Source organism: Heteronotia binoei, chromosome 18 (assembly GCF_032191835.1).
Source record: "Heteronotia binoei isolate CCM8104 ecotype False Entrance Well chromosome 18, APGP_CSIRO_Hbin_v1, whole genome shotgun sequence".
Taxonomy (NCBI): Eukaryota; Metazoa; Chordata; class Lepidosauria; order Squamata; family Gekkonidae; genus Heteronotia; species Heteronotia binoei.
In genome coordinates this window covers 13082914-13095833 of record NC_083240.1, presented here as the reverse complement: position 1 = coordinate 13095833, position 12920 = coordinate 13082914, and the positions used below count along the sequence as shown (strand labels likewise).

The 12920-nt window shown below is 47.7% G+C and overlaps 1 protein-coding gene across 1 annotated transcript in view; it reads left to right on the top strand.

Annotated features, from left to right (window-relative positions):
• Positions 1 to 12920, top strand: part of MORN1 (MORN repeat containing 1) — a 208320-nt gene that overhangs the window by 47983 nt on the left and 147417 nt on the right. The window lies entirely within an intron of this gene.

The window sequence follows — 12920 nt, the reverse complement described above, 5'->3', positions numbered from 1 at the left end:
TTTTTAATGGTTGTATATCACCTAGAGCCTTATATTGTAGGGAATAGGCAATTCATAAACTGAATGCATGAATGAATGAATGAATGTGAATGAATGAGGCTTTGGCCTAGCCAATTCACACATTGCCTTTCTACAGTTAGAGCGATTCCTCAGTGGAACAGGTTTCCTCAGGAGGCGGTGGGCTCTCCTTCCTTGGAGGTCTTTAAACAGAGGCTAACTGGCCATCTGATAGCAATGAAGATCCTGTGAATTTAGGGAGAGGTGTTTGTGAGTTTCCTGCATTGTACAGGGAGTTGGACTAGATGACCCTGGAGGTCCCTTCCAACTCTATGATTCTATGATACTGGAAAGGGTGACTGTGCTTTAAAAGGGCCCACTGTGATCGTGTAGATTATCAATCGGCCACTTTCCCACCCAAAGTGGTGTACAGTTGAAATTAGATTTTAAAAATAAACCCTATAAACTTTGCCCAGACATCTAGAACTGTTCAAAGCAACACAGGAATAGAGCCAGAAATGACAGAAAAGAGGCACTGCCCTTCTTCAACTCAGCTGAAAGGGAGAATTTTCAGATCAAAAGGCCAGCAGGGATGATGCTGATCTCACTTCCAGTGGGAGGGAGTTCCGCTGTCTGGGGGCAGCAGCCCCTGAAGAAAGCCCTCCCATGGATCCCAACCAGCCTAATCTCTCTTAGGGCAGCACTATGCACTGTAGTAAACCAGGGCTTTCTTTGTAGCAGGAACTCCTTTGCATATTAGGCCACACACCCCTGATGTAGCCAGTCCTCCAAGAGCTTCCAATAGGCTGTTTCATAAGACCCCTGTAAACTCTTGGAGGATTGGCTACAAAAGAGGGTGTGGCCTAATATGCAAATGAGTTCCTGCTACAAAAAAGCCCTGTGTAGAACCACTATCCCGTGTATTAAAACCACCAATTTGCGTTTAAGGGAGGAAACATGCATAGCTCAGTATTCCACCAAAGCGTTGCCCAAGGACCATGTTAGATGTCAAAAGGAAAATAAGGAATTAATCTACAGAACTTTTCCACCGTCTCAGTCTGCAGACTACTCCTTCTTTTGCGACTTTGTATGTTTTGTCAGGGGCTTCGGCTCTCTCTTAACCGCTGGTTTTATAGATTCACACATATTGTGGGATCATATTGTCTTTCTTTTTTGTCAATATGAAATTTGCATGGCACGTATACTGCTGATTCATGGCACGATGTTGACAAATGCGTCCCGTCTTATGGGAAACGTTCAGGTTGTGGAAACCACAGTACAAAAATTGAGGGTGGCAGTTTTGTTTCACACCAGGGAGAAGGAAAATCAAAACAAAAGATTTTTGGGGCTGAAGCAGCAGAGAGGAGAACTTCAGGATCATCGGAACCTCTTTGCATGTGTGAAGGGGATAGGAAGGTCCATCAGCTTCTGCGGTGTGCAGGAAGACAGCAGTTGAGTGAACGCTGAGGGCAGCCTTTCTCAGGCTTTCTCAAACTTGGCCTTTTTTGATGCCCTCCAAATGTCAGGTAGGACTGTTGTCCAGAAGAATCCCCGGAGAGCCAGTTTGGTGCAGTTGTTAAGTCCGCGGATTCTTTTCTGGAAGAACCGGGTTTGATTCCCCACTCCTCCACTTGCAGCTGCTGGAATGGCCTTGGGTCAGCCATAGCTCTGGCAGAGGTTGTCCTTGAAAGGGCAGCTTTTGTGAGAGCCCTCTCAGCCCCACCCACCTCACAGGGTGTCTATTGTGGCGGAAGAAGATAAAGGAGATTGTAAGCCTCTCTGATTCAGAGAGAAGGGCGGGGTATAAATCTGTGGTCTTCTTCTGATTGACTTCTGGAGATTTGCTTGGCAGTGCAGATTTAAATACGCACACACACACACATATATTACTTTGGCAGCAGTTGCCACCATGGCACAAGGAACTGCACTGTGTTAGTGAAGTAAAGCTGCAGAATACAGTAATAACTCAGTTATATTTGGAATTGTCCTAGTAACTAATGTTAGTTTTTCTGTCAATCTCTTTTGCTTGTAACCACCTGGAAGCTGGCAACTCTAAATACTGACCTCATGTTCTCATTCAACATATGGCAGCTTCATGTGCATTCAAGTGTGTATTTAATCGCCTCTTGCAGGCACAAATGTGAGTGGCCTACCACTACATCCCATGGGAGCGAATCCCATAAATCCATTTTTGAGTTGCAAGAAGCAGGTGACCCCTTCAGTTCTCATGGTAAGAGACAATGAGAGAGCGTTTGTCTGGGAGAGCCGGATTTGATTCCCCACTCCTCCACTTGTACCTGCTGGAGAGCCGGTTTGGTGTAGTGGTTAAGTGTGTGGTTAAGTGTGTGGACTCTTATCTGGGAGAACCGGGTTTGTTTCCCCACTCCTCCACTTGCACATGCTGGAATGGCCTTGGGTCAGCCATAGCTCTGGCAGAGGTGGTCCTTGAAAGGGCAGCTGCTGTGAGAGCCCTCTCCAGCCCCACCCACCTCACAGGGTGTCTGTTGTGGGGGAGGAAGGTAAAGGAGATTGTGAGCCGCTCTGAGACTCTTCGGAGTGGAGGGCGGGATATAAATCCAATATCTTCTTCATCTTCTATCTTCTTGGATGGCCTTGGGTCAGCCATAGCTTTCGTAGGAGTTGTCCTTGAAAGGGCAGCTGCTGTAAGAGCTCTCTCAGCCCCACGTACCTCACAGGGTGTTTGTTGTGGGGGTGGGGGAAGGTAAAGGAGATTTTGACCACTCCGAGATTCTGAGATTCAGAGTATAGGGCGGGATATAAATCCAATATCATCATCTTCATCTTTGTCTCCTTCCACTTTCTCCAAGCCGCGAGCAATTGAATTGTGGTCCGAATTGCCACTGCAGTTTTGCCTGATATTGACACTTTATTTTTATTTATTTTTGTTAACTGGATTTCTATCCCGCCCTCTCCTGCACAGAAGGGTTCAGAGTGGGTTACAACAGACAACGATAAAACAATTAAAAATGAAACAGTGTTCAACAGTGTTAAAACCTCAGAAGCAGTGTAGGCAAAACAGCCAAAGGTTTTTAAGGGAAGCCCAGATCATTGCAGTAAAGCCAGCAAAATGTCTGCCCTGACCTTGTTGGCCCGGCTAGCCCAGTTTCCTCAGATCTCAGAAGTTTATGCATGGGTTAGAGAAGGTAGAAAAAGAAGTACTTTTCTTTATCACAATACTCATGGGCACTCAATGAAATTGCTGAACAGTCGGGTTAGAACAGATAAAAGGAAATACATCTTCACCCAAAGGGTGATTAACACATGGAATTCACTGCCACAGGAGGTGGTGGCAACTACAAGCATAGACAGCTTCGAGAGGGGGTTGGATAAACATATGGAGCAGAGATCCATCAGTGGCTATTTGTCACAGGGTATTGATGGAACTCTCTGTTTGGGGCAAGTGATGCTCTATTCTAGGTGCTTGGGGGAAGGGGCAACAGTGGGAGGGCTTCTAGGGTCCTGGCCCCACTGGTGGACCTCTTGATGGCACCTGGTTTTTTTGGCCAATGTGTGACACAGAGTGTTGGGCTGGCTGGGCCATTGGCTTCCACTTTAACTACTACCCAGATTCCCTCCACCCTTTTAGCAAGCCAAATGTTAGTAAGATGCAAATCATGTATTTACAATATGTCAAGTTATATGGGGTGGATTTTGTCTTACGGTTCACAATGGATTTTGTCTTATGGTTCACTGATGGACCTCTGCTGGTTGGGCTGGATGGACCATCGGGCTAGATGCCCACATGGCTTCTCTTATGTCCTTAAGCTAAGCAGGGTCTACCCGCGTTAGAGCTTTGATGGGAGACCAGCAAGGAAATCCAGGGTTGCCCCTCTGTTGCCTTGAAAATCTCATAAGCGGTTGCCAAAAGTCTGCCGCGACGGCACTTCCCAGCAGCAGGAAGCCACGGAAGAGGTGCGCGTACGCGTCTAGATCTCCGATGCTTTTCCTATACTGCGCCGTAAGTCCCCCGCTCTGTATCTTCCTAGCTAAATACCCTTATTCAGAGTTGTGTCTCCAGTTTTCATCGTAAATTCCAGCGAGTCAGAGCTGCCTACCCGTTTTATGCATATATACATCCACAACCTATATTGTTGTTTTGGTTTCCTAGAGGACACGAAGTAACAGATGAGCTAACAGTTCCTTTATAAATACGCCGGTATCATCTTACAGGCCGGTTATTCCTGGAATGATTCACCGGAGCCTCAGTGCCGAGAGCTCGGGAGTTGAATCACAGTTTAATCACTTTAGTTTATTGTGAACCGTAAGACAAAATCCACCCCATATAACTTGATACATTGTAAATACACGATTTGCATCTTAATAACACTCGGCTTGCTAACAGGGTGGAGGGAATCCGGGCAGTAGTTAAAATAGATCTTTGGAGGCTGGAGAGTTTATTTTGATAGCTGCGGCGTCTGTGATAGGCTTTGACTGCCCCCCCTTGGTCACCGGCGCCGAGGGGTGGGTGGGGGGGTGGGGCTTGCTTTTTGAACTCTCTAAAAACAATAAATGTTTATTAGAAGAGCCCTTCTTTAGCACCTGACCCCCACTATTAAATTGCCTGAAGATTCAGCATCTTAAATAAACGTGCTCTCATTGGGCCCAATTCTCCCCTCCTGGGTATTTTGTCAGTAATCCAGAGTGCGGGTGGCGATTTTGTTTTCCTGGAGAGGGAAAATACTGGGGCAGGGAGAAGTGAAGGTGAAAAGTCTGGTGTGGTGGTTAAGTGTGCAGACTCTTATCTGGGAGAACCAGGTTTGATTCCCCACTCCTCCACTTGCAGCTTCTGGAATGGCCTAGGGTTAGCCATAGCTTTCACAAGAGTTGTCCTTGAAAGGGCAGCCTCTGTGAGAGCCCTCTCAGCCCCACCCACCTCACAGGGTGTCTGTTGTGAGGGGAGAAGATACAGGAGATTGTAAGCTGCTCTGAGTCTCTGATTCAGAGAGAAGGGCGGGGTATAAATCTGCAGTCTTCTTCCTCTGCAGTCTTTTATGTGTAGAAACCCTGACTTCCATGGTGGTCTCCCATCCAAGTTCTAACCAAGGCTGACCCTGCTTAGCTTTCAAGTTCCAACACGATTGGGCTAGCCTGGACCATCACGTCAAGGTCTTGGCCAGGAGGGAAATGGTCATAGAGTTGGAAGGGGCCATAGAGGCCATCTAGTCCAGCCCCCTGCTTGATGCAGGTTCAGCCTAGAGCATCCCTGACAAGTGTTTGTCCAGACACTGCTTAAACACTGCCAGGGAGGGGGAGCTCCCCACCTGTCGTGGCAGCTGATTCCAACTGTTGAACAACTCTTGCTGTAAAAAAAGTTTTCCTAATATCCAGCCGGTCCTTCCCCACCCTTAATTTAAACCCATTCTTGCAAGTCCTCTCCTCTGCTGCCAACAGGAACAGCTCCCTGCCCTCGTCGAAGTGTCAGCCCTTCATATACTCAAAGAGAGCAATCATGCCCCCCCCTCCACCTCCTCATCTCCAGACTGAACGTTCCCAAGCCCCTCAGCCTTTCCTCCTAGGGCTTGGTCTCCAGGCCCCTGATCATCCTCATCGCTCTCTTCTGCACTTCCTCCATTCTGTCCACATTTTTTTTGAAGTAAGGCCTCCAGAACTGCACACAAGATTCGAGGTGGGCCTGACCAATTCCATGTACAGACTTTTGGGAATGTTCAGTCTGGAGATGTGGTTGGTGGAGGGGGGACATGATTGCTCTCTTTGAGTATATGAAGGACTGACACTTGGACAAGGGCAGGGAGCTGTGACATCTTGTGATTTGGATGCCGTGTCGATACATCCCAAGATCACATTAGCCTTTTTCGTTGCTGCATCACACTGGCTGCTTATAGTCAAAATATAGGCAAAAGAGCTCTTAAAGGAACAGAGGCACTAAAGAGCTTCACATACCGCAGCAGCCACAAAGCAACTGTCTTGAACATATGAAGCTGCCGCATACCACTGAACTTTCTCTTATGCACTTTAAGACTTTAAAAAAAAAAAGTTTGGAGATGCCAGGGACTGAACACTTCCTGCTTGCAAATCTGCACTCTAACACTGATCTTTCCCCATTCCTTGTAAACGCCAGTCAACAGACAGAGCTTTCTTGTACTCAGAATATTGTTCCATCTTCCTTAGCATCACCACTTGTGGTCTTATGTGAAGGTCCACCGCTGCAGTACTTCGTTTCAATAAAAGGTAAAAGTAGTCCCCTGTGCAAGCACCAGTCATTTCCAACTCTGGGGTGGTGTCACATCACGACGTTTTCATGGCAGACTTTTTATGGGGCAGTTTGCCGTTGCCTTCCCTGGTCATCTACACTTCCCCCCCCCTCCCCACTAGCTGAGTACTCATTTTACCAACCTTGGAAGGATGGAAGGCTGAGTCAACCTCGAGCCGGCTACCTGAACCCAGCTTTCGCCGGGAATGAACTCAGGTCATAAGAACATAAGAGAAGCCATGTTGGATCAGGCCAATGGCCCATCCAGTCCAACACTCTGTGTCACACAGTGGCAAAAAATTTTTATATATACACACACACTGTGGCTAATAGCCACTGATGGACCTGTGCTCCATATTTTTATCTAAACCCCTCTTGAAGGTGGCTATACTTGTGGCCGCCACCACCTCCTGTGGCAGTGAATTCCACATGTTAATCACCCTTTGGGTGAAGAAGTACTTCCTTTTATCCGTTTTATCCTGGCTGCTCAGCAATTTCATTGAATGCCCACGAGTTCTTGTATTGTGAGAAAGGGAGAAAAGTACTTCTTTCTCTACTTTCTCCATCCCATGCGTTATCTTGTAAACCTCTATCATGTCACCCCGCAGTCGACAATTCTCCAAGCTAAAGAGTCCCAAGCGTTTCAGGTCGTGAGCAGAGAGCTTTACCGCTCTGCGCCACGGGGCTCTGACTTAGTTTCAGAGGGCAGCCGTATTGCTGTGCAGTGGAAGAGCTAGATTAGAGTCCAGGAACACTTTAGAAACCAACAAGATTTTGGGGGGTATGAGTCTAAGCTCTCTTCAATACCGTGATTTGAATCCAGTGGCACCTTAAGAGACTTCAGATCTGGTGAAAGGAGCTTTAGCTCTTGAAAGCTTATACCCCAAACATCTTGTCAGTCAAGCAGCAGAACTCCCCTCTGCTACTTGGGAACCCTTGCAGCTGGAGATACCAGGGGTTGCACGCGAGTTCTTTTGCATGCAGGCCACATGCCTTTCCCACTGAGCATCTGCCCCTTCTTTTCATGGAGGCTCACACTGTGCGTATTTTACCGTTTGTTGGATTTGTGGGTAGGCATCTTACGCTTAACTTTGATTTTGGCTGGTGCACTTCTCTCCACACACCATGGAAACTATCTCCTCCCCTCCCCTCCTCCTCCCTCCGGCACTGTCAGCAATCACCAGCCAATCGAGAGCAGCATCCCCAGCACGGAGGGCCAATTTGTCTCAGGCTGAGTTTCCGGACAGCTATATTATCAGCGCAGCTGGCAGACGCTGGCTCTGAGCCTTCACATCTTTCCGCAAGATGCTGCAGACAGCTGAGCGAGCGGGACTGAAGCCCACCATTCATGTCTTTTGGGGCTTCAGTGTCTTCCTCCGTTTGTTGGCAAGCTCCCTCAAGGACAAGTCCTTTTAAGTTTTTTTTTCTGCCATCTAGTCACCGCCAACTTATGGTGTCCCCTGGTGGGGTTTCCAAGGCATGGGACCTTCTGAGGTAATTTGCCATTGCCTGCCTCTGCATAGCAACCCCTGAAGCCTGCTGGATTACCTCAGGCCCGTGTCAGTTCTCTCATAACTCTCTCAGCCCCACCTGCCTCACAGGGTGTCTGTTTTGGGGGGAGGAGGGGAAGGTGATTGTAAGCCACTTTGAGACTCCTTTGAGTTGAAAAAAGCTGGGTATAAAAACCAACTCTTCTTCCTCCTCCACATGAAGCCAGCTGGGTAACCTTGGACCAGTAATTATTCTCTCAACTCTCTCAGCCCTACCTTCCTCAAAAGGTGCCTGTTGTGGGGAGAGGAAGGGAAGGAGATAGTAAGCCCCTTTGAGACTCCTTCGAGTAGAAAAAAGTAGGGTATAAAAACCAACTCTTCTTTCTCCACTTGAATCCTGCTGGGTGACTTTGGGACCAGTCACAGTCCTCTCTGAACTCTCTCAACCCCACTTTCCTCAAAAGGCAGCAGTCGTGGGGAGGGGAGGGAAGGTGATTGTAAGCTGTTTTGAGACTCCTTTGAGTAGAGAAAAGCAGGGTATGAAAACCAACTCTTCTCCTTCCTCCTCCTCCACGTGAAGCCAGCTGGGTGACCTTGAACCAGTAACAATTCTCACAGAACTCTCTCAGCCTCACCTGCCTTGCAAGGTGCCTGTTGTGGGGAGAGGAAGGGAAGGCAACTGTAAGCCCCCTTGAGACCAGTAACAATTCTCTCAGAGCTCTCTCAGCCCCACCTCAGCCTCACAAGGTGCCTGTTGCGGGGAGAGGAAGGGACAGCCGGAATCGACTGAAATATCAATATATTCTGTTACTAGATAGAAATAGCACCTGAACGTTGTTTTACAATATGTTTTATGCATTTTATCTATGTTGAATTTTATTTTAATACTGGTTTTTATGGCCTTGAATGTGAGCCGCCCTGAGCCCGCCTCAGCAGGAAGGGCGGGATAGAAGTCTAATAAATAATTCAAAATAAATAATAATTAAAAGGCAATTGTAAGCCCCTCTGAGACTCCTTAGGGAAGAAAAAAGCGGGCTATCCAAGCCTCCTCTTCCTCCTTCCATCCAAATACTGACCAGGGCTGATCCTGCTTAGCTTCCAAGATCTGATGGGATCAGACTGATGTGGGCTATCCAGGTCAGGGCTTAAAAATGATGCCTACATAGGGGGGGGGAAATCCCTCACCCTACCCAGGTCGCCATTTTGTTCTCGATTTGACTTGTGCCCCGGCTCGTTATTTTTTTGCAAGCGAAGCCTTGGCACAGTCTTGGAACACCCTGGGAAAAACATCTTCCAACGGGTAAGTCACGAGGCCCTGAAGGCTTCGGTGCGCCATGCTTTTTCAGCATGGTGGTAATAACGCAGTAATGGAAATGCATCTAGCCCCAGCCGTCCCCCCCCCCCCTGGGCACTATTGATGAGCTGTCAGCCAAATGAGATTCTGAAAGGGTTCTGAGAAACGGCATGGAGGCTCTTCCTTTCCGAAATGGACGTGCTCTCCTCTGTGTTTTCAGGCCGGGAACAAAATCCAAAGGCGGATTGAAAGCTGTTCAGGTTGCAGGCTCCTCAAGGCCAAACACATTTTCATCCTGCATTCTTGTCATATTGATCTGCACAATCTTAACCCAGCCCCCAATGAGCTCACAAGAGTGGGAATGGCTCACGCCTTCCTCCATGGTTAGCCGCACAATGATCTTGGGAAGTAGGACATTCTCAGAGAGAAGTAAAGGCAGAGAGAGAAACAGCCAGATGTGTACCATGCTTCAGAGAGGACAGAAGCATGCTCCCCCACGCCCACCCTCAATTTCATTGGATTCTGTTAGTCAGGACTTTTTTTACAGCAGGAACTTCTTTTAGGCCACACCCCCATGATGTAGCCAATCCTCCAAGAGCTTACAGGGCTCTTAGTACAGGGCCTACTGTAAGCTCCAGGAGGATTGGCTACAGCAGGGGTGTGTGGCCTAATATGCAAAGGAGTTCCTGCTACAAAAAAAGCCCTGATTAGATATATGTAGGGAGGGGTTTTTTAGCAGGAATGCACAGGAACTCGGCATCAGGGGTGTGTGGCCTAATATGCAAATAAGATCCTGCCGTGCTTTTTCTACAAAAAAAGCCCTGGCTGGCTATTTGTCCCCAGCAGTGGGCATGGTACAGGTCCCTGCCCCGAACTGCTTGCATTCTTAAAATTTTGGGCAAAGGAGGGGAGGCAGGTGACTAGAGTAGTAGATGGGGAAAGAGTATTTTGGGAGACGGCGGGAGGCACAGAGGGGGCAGCAAGAGAGAAAGGGGGCAGGCAAGGGAACATAGCTCAACATTAAACAAAGTATTCCTAGGTTTTTCTTTCTTTGTTTTTTTACAACCACTTTAAAATTTTAAGCCTGGTTTTCTGCTGTCATTTTTGTTCCCCCCAGTTCTTAAAAGAGAATAAATTATTGCTTTAAGAACGGCACCGCCCCGTTAACAAATGGAACCCCAGCAACAATGCCGCTCTGTTTTGTTTGAGCCTTTGCGTAGCGCCCGTGGAATGATACCTGCGTCCCGGGGAAGACTGTTCCCCTTGTGGTCTTTGTGTTTTTATCAAACAAAGCGCAGTGCTTGAGCCCGTTTCCAGGCACCGACAATAGCAACGTGATTTTGCTGGCTGCCCCAAGTTCCCCTTAAATCCATCTGCGTTTCAGAGTTTTGGTTTCCATCCTTGCGCTTTTTCTGCTGCATCAGCAAAAATATTTCTCATTCTCCTGGACTGAAGACGGCTATTTTGTTACATGCCTTAAATTGTATGGAATTTACGAGACTGGGAAATGAGAGTCTAGTGGGAAGCGGGACTACAAAAAAAAAAAAAAAGGATTTTTAAAAAAATTTCATATGCAGGCCAACTTTGGCGTAGATTTGTTGGGTGGTTTGGAAAGCAGCGTTTCTGAGAAATTCGAAGTCAACAGGACTTAGTACGCAGAAATGCCACAGAGGGCCGCTCTGACGGGGAACTTAGCTTTTCACTCTTCTGCCTTCTGGCAAAGAGAAGCCAGGTGAACATATGGGGCTCCCTCAGGGCCTTTTTTTGAGCAGGAATGCACAGGAGCACAGCTCCGACTGGCTTGGTGTCAGGGGGTGTGGCCTAATATGCAAATGAGTTCCTGCTGGGCTTTTTCCACAAAAAGCCCTGCGTGTAACAATGATGGTATCAGGGGGTGTGGCCTAATATGCAAATGAGTCCCTGTTGGGCTTTTTCTACCCAAACCCCCTGGGGTGCCTTATCAGAGTCAGACCACCGGTCCATTGAGCTCAGGGTAGTTTGGCGTGACTAACAGCAGGCCTCATTTTGGGCAGGAGCTCACAGAAGCAGAGCTCCAGAACCTCTAAAGTTCATTGTGCTCTTTCTTTCTTACCCCCCCCCCCAAAAAAATACTTGCTTCTGGGCTCCATTTCTCAAAACCCTCTGTGAGAATTTTGCTGAATTCCTAAGATCTGACAAACTTTCTAATATTTCCCCTCCCCCACAAAAATGGGGAAATAACCAAAACATATAAAGCAGACAGATGGAAATCTTCCTCATGCCACTGTGGCCACATAGGAGAAAGTAATTTAAAAAGTATGATGGAGAGTAGTTTTGTTATGACAGTTATAATCCCAGAAGCATTTGAAGGTAGATGCTGAGCTGCTATAATTTAGTACACCTTCTGCTGATGTCAGGGGTGTGTGGCATATGCAAATGAGTTGTGCTAACGAGCTCCGGCATTTCTTTTTCTACGAAATAACCCCTGACTGATAGTGGCCTTCCAGGGTCTCAGACTGAGAAAGGTCTTTCCAAGCTGAGATCCTTTGATGCCAGGGATTGAAACTTGGGCCTTCTCTATGCATTCTACTGTTAGGGATGCCAGACTCCGGGTGGGTCCTCGGGATCCCCTGGAATTATGGTTCATTCTTCAGGCTACAGAGATCAGCTCCCCTGCAGAACATGGACGCTTGGGAGGGTGGACTTTATGGCATTGTACCCCCCTGGTTTCCCTGTCCTCCCCAGGCTCCGCCCCCAAATCTCCAGAGGTTTTCCTACATGGATTGGGCAACTGTACTTCCCGTCTCCCACTGGTGGCCAGGGGACACCTGGCACTCCTGTCTACCATTTGTACAGTGGCATGGCAATTTCTACCTTGCCTCTTCCATTGGCATGAGAGCCAGTTTGGTGTAGGGGTTAAGTGCGTGGATTCTTATCTGGGAGAAACGGGTTTGATTCCCCACTCCTCCACTTGCAGCTGCTGGAATGGCCTTGGGTCAGCCATAGCTCTGGCAGGAGTTGTCCTTGAAAGGGCAGCTGCTGTGAGAGCCCTTTCAGCTCCACCCACCTCACAGGGTGTCTGTTGTGGGGGAGGAAGGTAAAGGAGATTGTGACCACTCTGAGATTCAGAGTATAGGGTGGGCTATAAATCCAATATCATCTTCTTCTAACGGGGTCAAAGTTGCTTAAGGGAGTTACAGTAAAAGGATATCAAGAACTGAAGGGCAGCCCCTCTTTCTGCCACCGGAAACGGGAACTGAGTTGCCATAGCAGGGGTGGTAAATAGAGAAGAAGGCATTACAGATGAAACATTACAAGTCACTTCGTGGGATGAAGGAAGGGGGGAAGTTAAGTTGTTCAGAACGCCTCCCCAGCTCACTCTCCTGTCAATCACTGTCTGCTCCCATTTCCCTTCCCCGCGTCTCTTTTCCATTTTAAAGCTTTTCCTGGGTTTGTGTGCTCTCCTTTCTTCCCCTCTCCAATTGGAGAAGGTCTTGTCTTCCCTTAAATGCCTAGAAATATATATGTATTTTCAAAAGTGGATCCAGTTCATCCTACACATCCTGTCCAGAGAAAGCACCCCGAGGGAGAAACAGATTCCTGGATATTTTAAACGTCATGCATGGGAAAGCATTTACACAGACATGGAAAAAGCGAGTAGTCCCGTAGATTAAGCTGTACCTGTAAAGAGTCTCTAAGGAGTCATGCCACAAAGAAAGTGGTTTTTGAGGAAGGAATTGAAATGTGAAGTTGTTCCCTCCTCCTCCCCCCCCCAAAAAAGAAAAATAAAATCTGGCAAGTATTCAGGGCTTTTTTTGAGCAGGAATGCACAGGAATGTAGTTTCAGCTGGCTTGGCATCAGAGGGTGTGGCCTAATATGCAAATGAGTTCTGGCTGGGCTTTTTTCTACAAAAAAAAAGCCCTATGA